General features: G+C 43.5%; 1 protein-coding gene across 2 annotated transcripts in view; it reads right to left on the reverse strand.

The window, feature by feature from the left end:
• Pard6g (par-6 family cell polarity regulator gamma) overlaps positions 1-12,722 on the reverse strand; it is a 1,244,350-nt gene that overhangs the window by 1,139,453 nt on the left and 92,175 nt on the right. The gene's annotated exons all lie outside the window — the stretch shown is intronic.

Raw genomic sequence — 12,722 nt, forward strand, 5'->3', positions numbered from 1 at the left:
TCTGTGTTAGATATAATTCTGTTGGCCCAGTTACTTGTTTCTTATCGGCTAGCTCTGCCTTAATTATTAACCCATTTCTGCTGATCTATGTATTTCTCTTACCGGGGAGCCGGCCGGCATACTGCTTTCTCCAGATTCTCCATCTTGGCTCCTCTTTACCACTTCCTATTTCCTCCTTGTCTCCTAGTCTCTCCTATCTTCCTTTCCTATTGGCCAACAGTGCTTTATTATTAACCAGTATGAGAAACATATACAGAATGACATCTCCCATCAATAAGAAGTCAGCAAGAACACAAATAACACCAAATAACACCAGTTGAAAATGAGTCAAGAGTCAAGTGTGGTGTTATGAACTTGAATTTGTAATCCCAGTGCTTGGGAACCTGAGCTAGAAAGGTCTCAAGTTTTGAGTTAGCTGGACTCACATAGTGAAAGTCTGTCTTTCAAAAAAGATGGCAGGGCCAGAGAGATGATGGCTCAGTGGTTAAGAGCACTGGTTGCTGATGAAATATTTTCTTAAATCTTGCTAAATGTTAATGGACTAAATGTTGTTAACTATGATTCTTATTTGAAAACCTTTGCATTATATATTTTGCTATGTTAAGGTTAAAACCCTTCTTTTTATTTAGACAGAAAAGAGGAGATGATGGGAGATGCCATTCTGTATATATGTTTCTCAAACTGGTTAATGAATAAAGCACTGTTGACCAATAGGAAAGGAAGATAGGAGGGACTAGGAGACAAGGAGGAGAGAGGAAGTAGTAAGGGGGAGTCAAGATGGAGAGACTGGGGAGACCAGATGCCTGCCTCACTCCCTGGTAAGATGAAAGCACATGGAAATATTAGATTAACAGAAATGGGTTAATACTTAAGACAGAGCCAGCTGATAAGAAACTAGTAACTGGCCAACAGCATTATATCAAATACATAGTCTCTGTGCGTTATTTGGGGCTGGCGCGGCGGTGGGACAAGACCAACGGCGGGTGGAAAAAAACTTACTTGTTACAAGTAGATACCTTTAGTTCTATTTGATATATTCCATAGCTTAACTGTGAAGTTTCTTTTTTCTGTTTTCGTTTCTGTTTTCGTTTAGATGATATATCCATTGATAAGAATAGACCATTGAAGTCAATATTTTTTGTGTTTGGACCTATCTGTCTCTCTTTATAAAGTAATGTTTGTTTTTATACACCAAGTCGATATATGAAATTGGACACATTACAACAATTGTATCTTCTTAATGGCTTATTCCTTTTACTAACATGTCACGACCTCTATTTTTCCTGATTTATTTTGAAAATGTGATTTGTCAAATAACCATTTAGTCACCTCTTCTTGCTTTCTGATTCCTTCCTTTGCTTGAAATATCATTTTCCATTCTTTCAGTCTGTGCCTGGCTTTGCCAGCCAGCTGAGTCTCTTGTATTAGATAGGATTATATCTAGTACTCATTGCTTTCTAATTCTTTTCCCTTGGAATGCCATTTTTATATTCAATCATTCTGTATGCGTTTTGTTATTGGGCCAGTTTCTTGCATCCCGTCCTTTAATTGGAGTGTGAAGGCCACTTAAAATTAGAGTCCTTTTTGTAAGGTATTTATTTTTTTCCTTACTCATCTTAGATATTTGCTGGTATACTGTGTTGATAATGTTTGAAACGTTCCTATTTCTCAATTTTATATTTAGTCTCCCAGGGAGATTTATCCCTTCCTAAGCTTTCACAGTTGTATATACCTTCCTTTTCTGTTTATATTATTCATCTAAGTATTCTCAACAATCCTGGCTTAGTGATCATGGATTACTTTAGCTTATGCTTATCACGGATAATCCTTATTTCTCTTTCAATTTTAAAGGATATCTTTGCTAGGTATAGTAATTCTGCTTGGCAGGTTCTTTTTCAGGCTGGAAATCCATCCAACCTTGCTTTTTTGACTGTTGATATTTCTGCTGTTACCATGGCAGGAATCATCTTCATAAGCAACTTGATCCTTGTCTTTTTCAGCTGTTAATATTCTTTCCTTACTATGTAGTATTGTCATTATTATATGGAAGTAGACAGTTTCCTTTCTGGTCCTGACTATTTGTGGCTAAAAATATCTCATATATCTGGATGCTTATTTCATTTCCTAGATTCGAGGAACTTTCAGCTATGGTATCTTTATGTAAGTTTTCTGTAACATAGTTCATCTCTTTTCATTAGAGCTTATTTTATTTGTTTACTTTACTTATTTAGTTTTATTAGTCTTTCACTGCTAAAGTTTTCACCCAGTTCCTGACTCTTTCATCCAGGTCTGAAATTTACTTCCCCTGCCCCCATTCATCTCTTTTGAATCCTCTCTGAATCACTTCACAGATTTCTTCCTCCTCCTCTTCTCCTCCCCTCCTCCCCCTCTTCCTCTCCTCCTCCTCATCTTCTCTTCCTCCTCCCCTCCTTCTCCTCCAAATCCTCTTCTGCCTTCTCTGCCACCACTTCTTCCTCCAGTGGCAGATATTCAATCGGCAGATATTCATTCGAGGGTCTTGCACATGCTAGGCATGTGTCCACACCCAACCATTGGTGGTTTCTAAAGCCAAACTTTTGAATTATTTGGATTGCATTGTAAACACTCCAATATCTTCAGGCCATTTAAGAGTCCTTAACTTTTGGAAGAAATCATTTTGCTTTGTTTTTTCAAATTTATTTTTTATGTTACAATAGGTGTATCTCTTGGGATGGGCATCTCTTCTGGTTCTAAGTGGAGGTCTCCTTAGTGAGCAGACACTCTTCAAGGTCCAATCCAATTATCACTCAGAGAGAAGGAAGTCTCTGTAAGAGCAAGAGCACCAAAGGATAGACATAGATTTAAAAGTATTTAAGAAAATATCATGGCATCAATAACTGTTTTTTTAAAACAAATATTTATTTATTTTATGTATATGAGTGCTCTATCAACTTTATGCAAGGAAAAGACATTGGATCCCACTATAGATGGTTGTGAGCCACCACGTGGCTGCTGGGAATTGAACTTGGGTCTTCTGGAAGAGCAGCCAGTGCTTTTAACCACTGAGCCATCTCTCCAGCCCTCATCAATAACTTATAAAAAGAAGGAAAAGGGCTGGGATATACTTCAACTGGTAGAGTGCTTGTGTAACATGCTCAAAGCATTGGGTAAAACACCCAGGATCAGATATAGCGGCATGTGTCCGTAATTCCAGGAACCGGGAAGCAGGAAGATTGGAGGTTTAATACCATCATTGACTACACTGTGAGTTCAAGGCCAAACTGGGTGGAATACAAGAGACCATGTCTCAAAAAAGACATAAAAATATAGAAGGAGCTATGAAAATTAACAAAGGGGAAAGTATCAATAATAAAATATTTAAATAAGGAGGGGACAGGGATAGAGATTGGTGCCAAGTAACTCCAGCTCCAGGGGATCTGATGACTTATTCTGGCCTCTGCAGGCTCATTCACACACATGGAATACACTCATATGTGTGTTCACACACACGTGCATGGACACACACACACACACACACACGCATGCACGCACGCACGCACACACACACACTTTAGAAGAAACGGAAAGACTCCCATGCCGTGGTCTACTGCCCGTCTCAAAGGACTCACATTGGCAGGCAAAGCGCTTGGTCCTCTCATCTGCGCCTCTCCAGTGTGGAGCACAGCGTTGGTTTTGCCCCTCACTCTCACAGAACACCCCTGGGTTTGGACTTGGGGAAATGCAGCGCACTGTAGCTGAAGTCTGTCCTCATTTCCTGCGTGTTCCCACGGTGGGACCTCATGTTGTTTTATGGGAGCCGAGCACCCAGCCGGTGAAGGGCATGTGGTCAAGGACATTTAATTTAGAAGCGTCTCTCTTTGGTTTTCAGGAGATGTTGCTGGCTCCAATTAGCTTTTGTGGCCCGTGTGTTGGGGAGGTTTGTTTTACTTCCGAGGTGCGACAGATTTTAGAAGTAGCTATCAGACTAAACTCTACAAGGGTCTAAAGCCCCCGTGAGAAGCCAGGTTCGCCTGCATGTGGTGCCGAACTCTCCAGCCTTATGGTTGTGGCTTCTTCAAGTTTCCCTGCACCAAGGGAACGGGGCCGGAGATAGAGATCTTTATTTCTGAGACATGGTTTGATGTGAAACAGCCCACAGGTTATGCTTGAACACTTGATCCTAGCTGGTGCTGACTGAGGAGAATGTGAAGTTTTTAGGTGAGACTTCACTGGAGAAAGTGGATCACTGGGGCAGGGTACAACGCTTATAGACAGTTGCTGCTTCCTCTCCACTCTGTTTTCTGATCTGCAGGACCCACAGAGAAGTGACTGCTGATTCAAGATGGACATTGCTACAGAGTTCCTGCTTCATGGAAGAGTCTGCCAGACAGTCTGCAGGACGCAGAGAAAAAAGACTGACAAACTGCCAATACAAGAAGACAGTTTAAAGTTCCCTGCTTTGCTGGAGAGTTTGCCAGACACACTATGGGCTGAAGATGGAAGATTACAGAAGAATTTAAGGTGACTGACAAAGAAAGATGTCTCTGTCATTTCTAGAGTTTATATACTATCCTTCTGTGGTCTTTGAAGGAGTTGAAGACAAATAGTTATGGTTATAGTTTTCCTTACTTAGGATTAAAGATAAGTTACATATATGACTTTAGACTCACAAATATAGGATAGATGATGGAATAGTTTCTTTTAATCTTGCTAAATGTTAATGGACTAAATATTGTTAACTGTGATTCTTATTGGATAACTGTTGTGTTATATATTTTGCTATGTTAAGGTTAAACCCTTCTTTTTGTTTTAGACAGAAAAGAGGAGATGATGGGAGATGCCATTCTGTAAATATGTTTCTCATACTGGTTAATGAATAAAGCACTGTTGGCCAATAGGAAAGGAAGATAGGAGGGACTAGGAGACAAGGAGGAAAGAGGAAGTAGGAAGGAGGGTCAAGATGGAGTCTGGAGAGGACAGAACCACCAGCCGCCTCTCGCTGGTAAGACCATGTGGAAATACATAGAAATGGGTTAATAATTAAGACAGAGCTAGCCGATAAGAAACTAGTAACTGGCCAACAGCATAATATCAAATACAGAATCTCAGTGTGTTATTTGGAGCTGGCGCGGCGATGGGACAAGACCGGGCGGCGGGTGGAAAAACTGTACACGTTACACTGATCTGTCTAGCTGTGAGCAAATTCCTGCCATAATGTCTTCTCTATCATGACGGACTGTGCTTCTTTAGACCATGAGACAAAATAAGCCCTTCCTCCCTTATGTTGCTTTTTAAAAGGTATTTTGTCTAAGTGACAATAAGAGTAATTAAAACAGAAAATTGGTATCAAGCCTGGGGGGAGTTGCTGAGGTAATGTGAATGTGTGGTTATAGGTCTCTGGAACTGGTTTGCTGGAGGAATGTGGAAGATTTTGGAAATGGGGGCCGAGGAGCCTCACACAAAACTTAATGGGCTTTTCTGGTGAGACTGTGGAAGACCAGAACGCCAAAAGAAATTCAGTTTTCAAAGGAGAATGAGGGTTCTATTGGGAACTGAGCTAGAGAACATTTGTGTTGTGTTATGGAAATAATCTGACCGCGTTCTGCGAGAATCTTGAAAACTTCAATGAGGCCCGATTAACAAATAATGGACTAAGTTTTTTGGTGGAGAAATTTCAAAATTTCAATACAGTGTAGCACTGAGGATGTGACATGGTTACTACTCACTTCTCTTATCCAGGTTTATAATGAACAAAATCGAGCAGGAATGTAAGAAAACTGTACCGAGAGAGGAGCCGCAGACACAGTGTATGCAGACAGCGCATCTGTAATTGTTGAAGCCATTGGCCCATTAGAACAAAACGACATACTTGGCGCTGGGGCTCTAGGAAAGGTATCCTGAGTGCAACGCGGGGGTGGAGGGGGAGGGGGAGGGGGAGGGGGAGGGTGGGAGGGGTGACCTTTGGCCTAGAGCCTGTCTCCGCTTCTTGGTATGCTCACATGTGAGCACGACCCTGCCACCATGCCTTCCAACACACGGAATGAGTTCTTTGCAGCTGCCTGTCAAATTAGTCACTGCTCACTTTAGTAGCTTCTTCCAGCTACTTAATCACAGTAGTGAGTAAAGTACCTTGATGTGTTTATCTAATTATTCTTTATCAATAAAACATCGGGAGTCAGATATCTGGGTAAGAACCTGGATGGTCAGCTAAGCCACCAGTGACTTTCTATTTCTTCCATTCCTCCATCCAAAAAAGCCTGAGATCCTCTCCAAGCCCTGCCTTACTACTTCCTGTCTCCTATCTGTCCTCAGTCCTCCAAAACCTCTATGGTTAATTTTGGTCAGTTAGTGGCTAGCCCCGCCCTCTGATTCAAAACAAACTTTATTGTCAGAATGCAATCAAATTAGCATACAAAAGTACCCACTACACTCCGAATGACCTTTACTTCTTTTTCTATTTTTTCTTTAATTGAAAGTAGATTTTTTTCCCCTACAATACATTCTGATTGCTGTTTCCCTTCCTCCAGCCCCTCTCAAACCCTCCCACCCCTCTCCCATCTGAATCCACACCATTTCTGTCTCTCATTAGAATCCAACAAACTGCCATCCAAAGGACAATAATAAAATTAATTAAAATAAAAGAAAGCAAAAACAAATGAACGGGAACAGCACAAAACAAACAGATAAACAAGGAAAAGAGCCAAAGGGAAGCATGTACAGATGCTGAGACACAAAAGAAAAACAGAAAAACAAAACAACAAAGAAACACCACACTTTTCTTATTCCCTGACAGCCCCACCCTTCTATTCAGGACATAGTCCCCCTCGTCTTATCCAGACTCTTCACATTTTTCGGAATCACAGAGTAACATTCTAATCTACCACTGTTATCAGTGTGCCTGCCTATCTTTTAAAGTAGTACATATAGATTGCGGTCAGTGCCCCTGCCTTTGTGGCCCGAATGTCAGCTGTGCATACTTACACGCAGTCTATAACCTCTGACCAGAGCACTCCTGGAGCTCTCCCTCTTCCTCTGAAAACTCTTCCTGTCCCAGGATTCTTGAGTCCTCTGCCAAATGCAGGTGGCCATGGCTAACTTCCTTGGTACATCAAGCTTGAGACAGTATGTGGGAGCAACCCTTAGCCTTTATGGGACATCTGGATCTGGACCCTGCCTCTTCTACGAACATTCCTACTCCTTAGATACCCTAATTACACCCTCAATTCTGTGCCCATCTTTCTAAGTGGTGTAACTTGATCAAGGATGATGTGTTAGCCATACTTTTATTGCTATGAGAAACAATTTAAAACATAAAAGGATTTGTATTGGCTCATGTTTTCAAAGGTTTCTGTCTATTGTAGGCTGGCGGGATTGTTTCTGGGTGAAGGTAAGTCAGAGATCATGGCAGAGAGGGCATCATGGAGCAGGAATTCACCTCATGGAAGCTGGGAAGGATAAAGGAATAACAGGAAGGCTCCAGGGATAAAATAAGCCCTAAAAGACATGCCGGTGGCGTGGGCTTCTTATTGGCTAGCTCTGTCTGAATTATTAACCCATATCTACTAATCTATTTATTTCTACATGGTCCTATCTTACTGGAGAATGCTTGACTGCAGTCATCTCTTCCAGGACTCACAGGACAACCCCTCTCTGCCTACACTTCTCAGAATTCTCCTTGTCTTCTAGTCCCACCTATCTTCCTGCCTGGCCAATCTGTTTTATTCATCAACCAACAAGAGAAACATATACAGAATAACATCTCCCATCACCCTACCTGGCCAGGTGGTCCTGGATGATATAAGTCAGCACACTGAGCAAGTCAGAAAGTGGCTTGACCTCTTCCTGACCTCTGCCCCAGTTTCTGCCCTGGCCTCCTTCAGCTATGGACTTACGAGTTATAAGGTAAAGTAAACCCTTTCCTCTTCAACTTGATTTGGTCATGGTTTTTCTTTATATGTGAGCATACTCAGGAATGTGCTTGTCTCTATTTTTCTATGAATGTGTTTAGGCTCCCCAAATGAAATCCCCATTCTTCCTCTGTCCTGGGAGGACAATGCTTCCAACATACCTCTTGTCCCCTCATTACCAGCTGCAGGTGCATGCATCTTCTCCTACTCTCCACTCAAAAGATGCAATACCATCAGCCTGTTACAAGATCATCCCATCGTAAAGGAAACTACAAGTTTGCTCCCATAAAGGAGCTTCTCATCGTTCTGCGGTGCCCTAAGTACTCAAGACAGATTCCCTGAATTAACATTACCCAAGGTGATGGTCAACCCCACCAATCCCTGGTGATCATAGCTCTCTCTTCTTACATGGAACACGACCATCTTTCCCAACAATTTTCCTAGTGAACATGCCACATCGGCAGTAGGTATTGCAGGCATCCCACAGATTTATTTATTTATTTATTTATTTATTTATTTATTTCCCGTCTTGTTGCCTGTGATATAACCCTTGGGCCCTCAGCTGGAAAACAGGTCTCTGTGCCCCATGATGCTGACCTGTGATCATCCTTGAGTGAATTTAGATGAGACAGAGCTCAGTGTAGAAGACAGGCAGAATTCATTACAGGATAAGAGGGGACGTTTTCAAGGGTGAGGCGCACGTGAAGACTCAACAGTTGATGCTGACTACCCATCCCCCCCTTTCCTTCGCTTTTCCTCCTGCATGCATGCCTGCTGCTGCTGCTGCTGCTGCTGCTGCTGCGTGGGACACACACTTTTCAGCTAGCTAATTCACCCTGTCTCCTCACATTCTGCTTACCACTGTCATACCTGTTGATCTGTCACTGCCTCTGGATTACCACCTCAGTTAGGGAACTTGCATGTCTTACCTGGAGTTATGCTCTCATTGAGATCTGATAGGGGAGATAGGTGGGGTATTTGCTCCAGAAGTACCAGGCATTGTGTGCTCACTGGTAGACCAGTTAAGGGGAGTGGCGATGTTTAAGATGCTTAATACAGGAATAGATGGGGTCGGGCATCATCTTGGGTGCTGTTAGTTTGTTAATCCATTGTAAGCCTACTCATTTATGAATTCTACTTCAGTATGAATTTGCAAGTTGCTAGAATATACTCTGACTCATTTGCGAGGATGCTCTCACCAAAGCTGATCTATCACTCAGCACAGAGAGGAAAAGTTCAGGTGGCGGTGGGTTGTAATCTATGAGTGACAGAGATATTTCCCAGCACCCAACTCCAAAAATACAAGGGCTCTCCAAAGTGCCAGGTATCATTTTGTTATGCTCATAAGTCGACTGACTCTAGAAGTCTCCAGAAAGCTTCAGGGTGGGAACTGATATAAGTCAGGGTTACAATTGACTTTTAGCTTCATACCCCTTCCTAGAGAAGGAGAGGAAGGCTGGATTTGAGATCACCAGTGGTCACTGAGTTAGTCTATCACACCTACACAATGATACTTCCCGAAGAAGGGGCCATCATCAAAGGTTGCATTCAGGGAGTATCTTAATAGGGGAACATTTGAAGATTCTTGGACACTCACACTCTTCCTGAGGGCACAGGGCTCTCCCCCTCCCAAATTCCTGGGCATCCCTCCCATCTGGTATTCACCAGCATCCTCTGTAGTATCCTTTAAATAAACCAGTAAGTGTGTTCCCCAAGTTCTTAGAGCCACCATTCCAAAGCAACCTAACCCAAGGAGGGGGAGGAGGTGCAGGCGATGAAGGGATGCTGGACCCTCCAAAGAGGCCATGAACTGACTGACAAGGTAGTATTTGGAAGTGGAGCAAGGGCTGTGAGACTGGATGATCGCCAGGATGACATCGTCAGAACTGAACTGGATGTGAGGACACCCAGCTGGTATCCACTACATGATTGTTTGGCTAGGAGAAACTTCACCACATTTCTTAGTGACCAGAGGTTAAAAATCAAAGCAAAACACCCATCTGTGAAGACTTGTAAAAGGAGAATAGAGAAAGGAAACACCCCGGTTCCCCCTTACCCCCATATCGTTAGACCGTCACTTTGCAATACTCTGGAAGCAATGGGTGTTGCTCACTTCTGCTTGCTCATCTGTCACAAAGGTGGAGCCCGCCTAAAGAGACTCCATGTAAATTGAAAGAGATGATCCAGAAGGTCATATGACTGTGTTGAATGCCTTTAACCCCAGCAATTGGGAGGCAGATGGAGGTGGATCTCTGTGAGTTTTTACAAAGAATATGAAACCAACTCAACTCCCAGGGATCTCCAGAGGTCAGTGTAGGCATCTTTAGCTATAGATTTGAGGAGGAAGCTACACAGAGTCCTCCTGGCTCCCACCTAGTCAACTTCTGACACCTCCAGTAGGATTTCGTCCATCTTGCTCCATGGGTTTGAATATGTTTAATGATGGTTTTCAGGATGCATTTAAGCATTGATCCTAAGCCATAGCCCTTACACTTGCTAAAAACCTACTTCCTTTCGGATTTCCCTGTTAGAGCATGCCAACTTTCATACCAAGTGATCAACGCGTACACATGTCAGGGCTGACACTAAGGAACCTGTGCAACCTCTTATCAAAGCCTGTCTACCTTGACCACTTGTAAATTATGGAAAACTTTAAGGAACCAAAGATGCCTACATGTTAAAAGTAGGAAAACTAGATGCAAGGTTTCCTGCCCAAATACATTCCACTTTTTTTTTCTTTATGGCCCAGGGTTTCACACTGTGTTTCCTGAATTCATATAAAAATCTAAGCCCCAACATGCTAGTGCTAAGTGCAAGGCCCACCACTTTACTCAGCAAGTAAAACCTGGCACGTGTGTCAACCTTTTAGGTCACATCTGTCACCTTCCTTCTTTCCAAGTCAAAAGACGAGGCACTGCCAATCCTTACCCAAGGGTCCCTTGAGACTGTTTTCTTTCTATTGGGAGAAAAACTCCCATTCCCTGAGTTGTGACAGAGCCCAGACTGCAGGTGGAGGCTGGCTGTCTCCTGTCCAGGGTGCCATTTCTCCTGCGTCCCTTAATCTCAGAAGCTGACCCTGGCCTTTCTCCTGCTGCCCGATGGCTCCTTCTAGTCCTCTCCTTTCTTTGAAGATGGGGACATCAAAATGACACAATCTGACCGATCATACCTGCGTTTTGATACGTTACAAAGATGGCTGACTGGGGGACGTCCCTGAGGGACAAGCTGGAGGCTGGTCCGGAGCCTGTCCGTGTGCAATCAGGCTCAGTTTACTACTCCCAGCAGTGGCGGGGGTGCCGGCGAGGGGATGCTGTGGGTGAGGGACGGAATGTGGGAAGTAAATCAGAGAGCAGCACCCTGCCTGCGGTGCGTGAGGGGGTTTCACGAGAACAGTGGGCCCCACCCATTTCTACTTTGGAGCTGGAGGATTCTCTCTCTCCTTTCTTCCTTTTCTTTTTTGAGACAAGGTTGTTCTTGACTTACAATCCTCCTACATCACCCTCTCTGGCACTGGGATCATAGGTCTTCCTGATTACATGTGGTAAGATAAGGATTTGAAGATGAAATAATGAGGTTTGTAATTGAGCTTAACAGGGGGAGGATATGCCCCAAAACGAAAGGTATGGATTTCCAGTATCTCGTACATTACCTGGCACAGGAGGAGATTCTGTGAACACTGGTGTTCACCAGGGAGAGCGTGTGGAACACAGGCTGGGGAAGACTGAATAGCAAGCTTTGTGAGTTCGGGCTTCAGGAAGAGTTCCCATAGTGGTTACAGATGAAAGACAGGTCCAAGAAGATGAGGACTAAAGTCTGTTCTTGGATTCAACAACTGGGAAATCACTTGTGATCAGAAGATTTCTGTAGTGTGGTTGGTCCTGAGGAGGCAATGCCTGAGCTTGAGGAGTCAAGGATGGCGAAGAGAAGGGACATACATTTACTTTGAGAAATGGGAAGAAATGAGATGAGACATTTGTGAGCATGAGTTGCATGATGGAAGGCTGTAGCCAACTTTTCATTACACCCAGCTTCTCAAGGGAGATGGACAGGGACATCCTGCTCGGTTGCTGCTGTAGTTTCACAATCAGATTAAGTTATCATTTATGAAAAAACAAAACAGGGATGAACAGCTCTATTCCAACTATGACTTGTCTTCATGTAGGGAATAAAAGCAGATTACGGTTCAGTACCATCAGTCTAACATTGGCCACACTTAAAAATTGATGCGGTCCCTTACTGAGTGCTTACTGTTTCTAGTAACCGGACAGAGCTTCCAGAAGGCACAGGAGGCAGGTGGATAAAGGTTCCAGACAGGGCGGAGTGAAATGGACACGGCGTACACTACACCACCAGCCTGGGTAGAACACAGACATGTGGTGATTGCGGTTGATGGGAACCCAAGTCTTGGTTGGTTTTATGGACGGATACGTGACCTTGTGTGGAAAAGGAGGGTGGATGAGGGCAGGAGTTGCGAGACTGGGGAGTCTGTGGGATCCATATGGGGTGGGAATGGGGGGACAGCATTCTAGAAAGCGTTTCTATTGGTCTTCAACAGAACTTTCTGCTGAGCCTCGTGCGCACAAGGGGCTTGAACTCTCCATGGGTGGAGACCTAGGACACCCACTTTGAAAGGTCCTTCTCCATTTGCCACCCAATTTAAGAGATGTTCTGTTATTATGCAAATCCATGAGATTAACCCTCTTCTTACACACTGTGGCATGGAAGTAACTTCAGCATGGAAAGCCTCAAAAGGTGTGACACCAATTCTTCTTGAGAAGAATGATGAGTCAGGAGATCCCACCCGGTTGGCTCACCAAGGTGTGTCAATCACTGGCA

The sequence above is a fragment of the Phodopus roborovskii genome, unplaced genomic scaffold, assembly GCF_943737965.1.
Source record: "Phodopus roborovskii unplaced genomic scaffold, PHOROB, whole genome shotgun sequence".
NCBI lineage: Eukaryota > Metazoa > Chordata > Mammalia > Rodentia > Cricetidae > Phodopus > Phodopus roborovskii.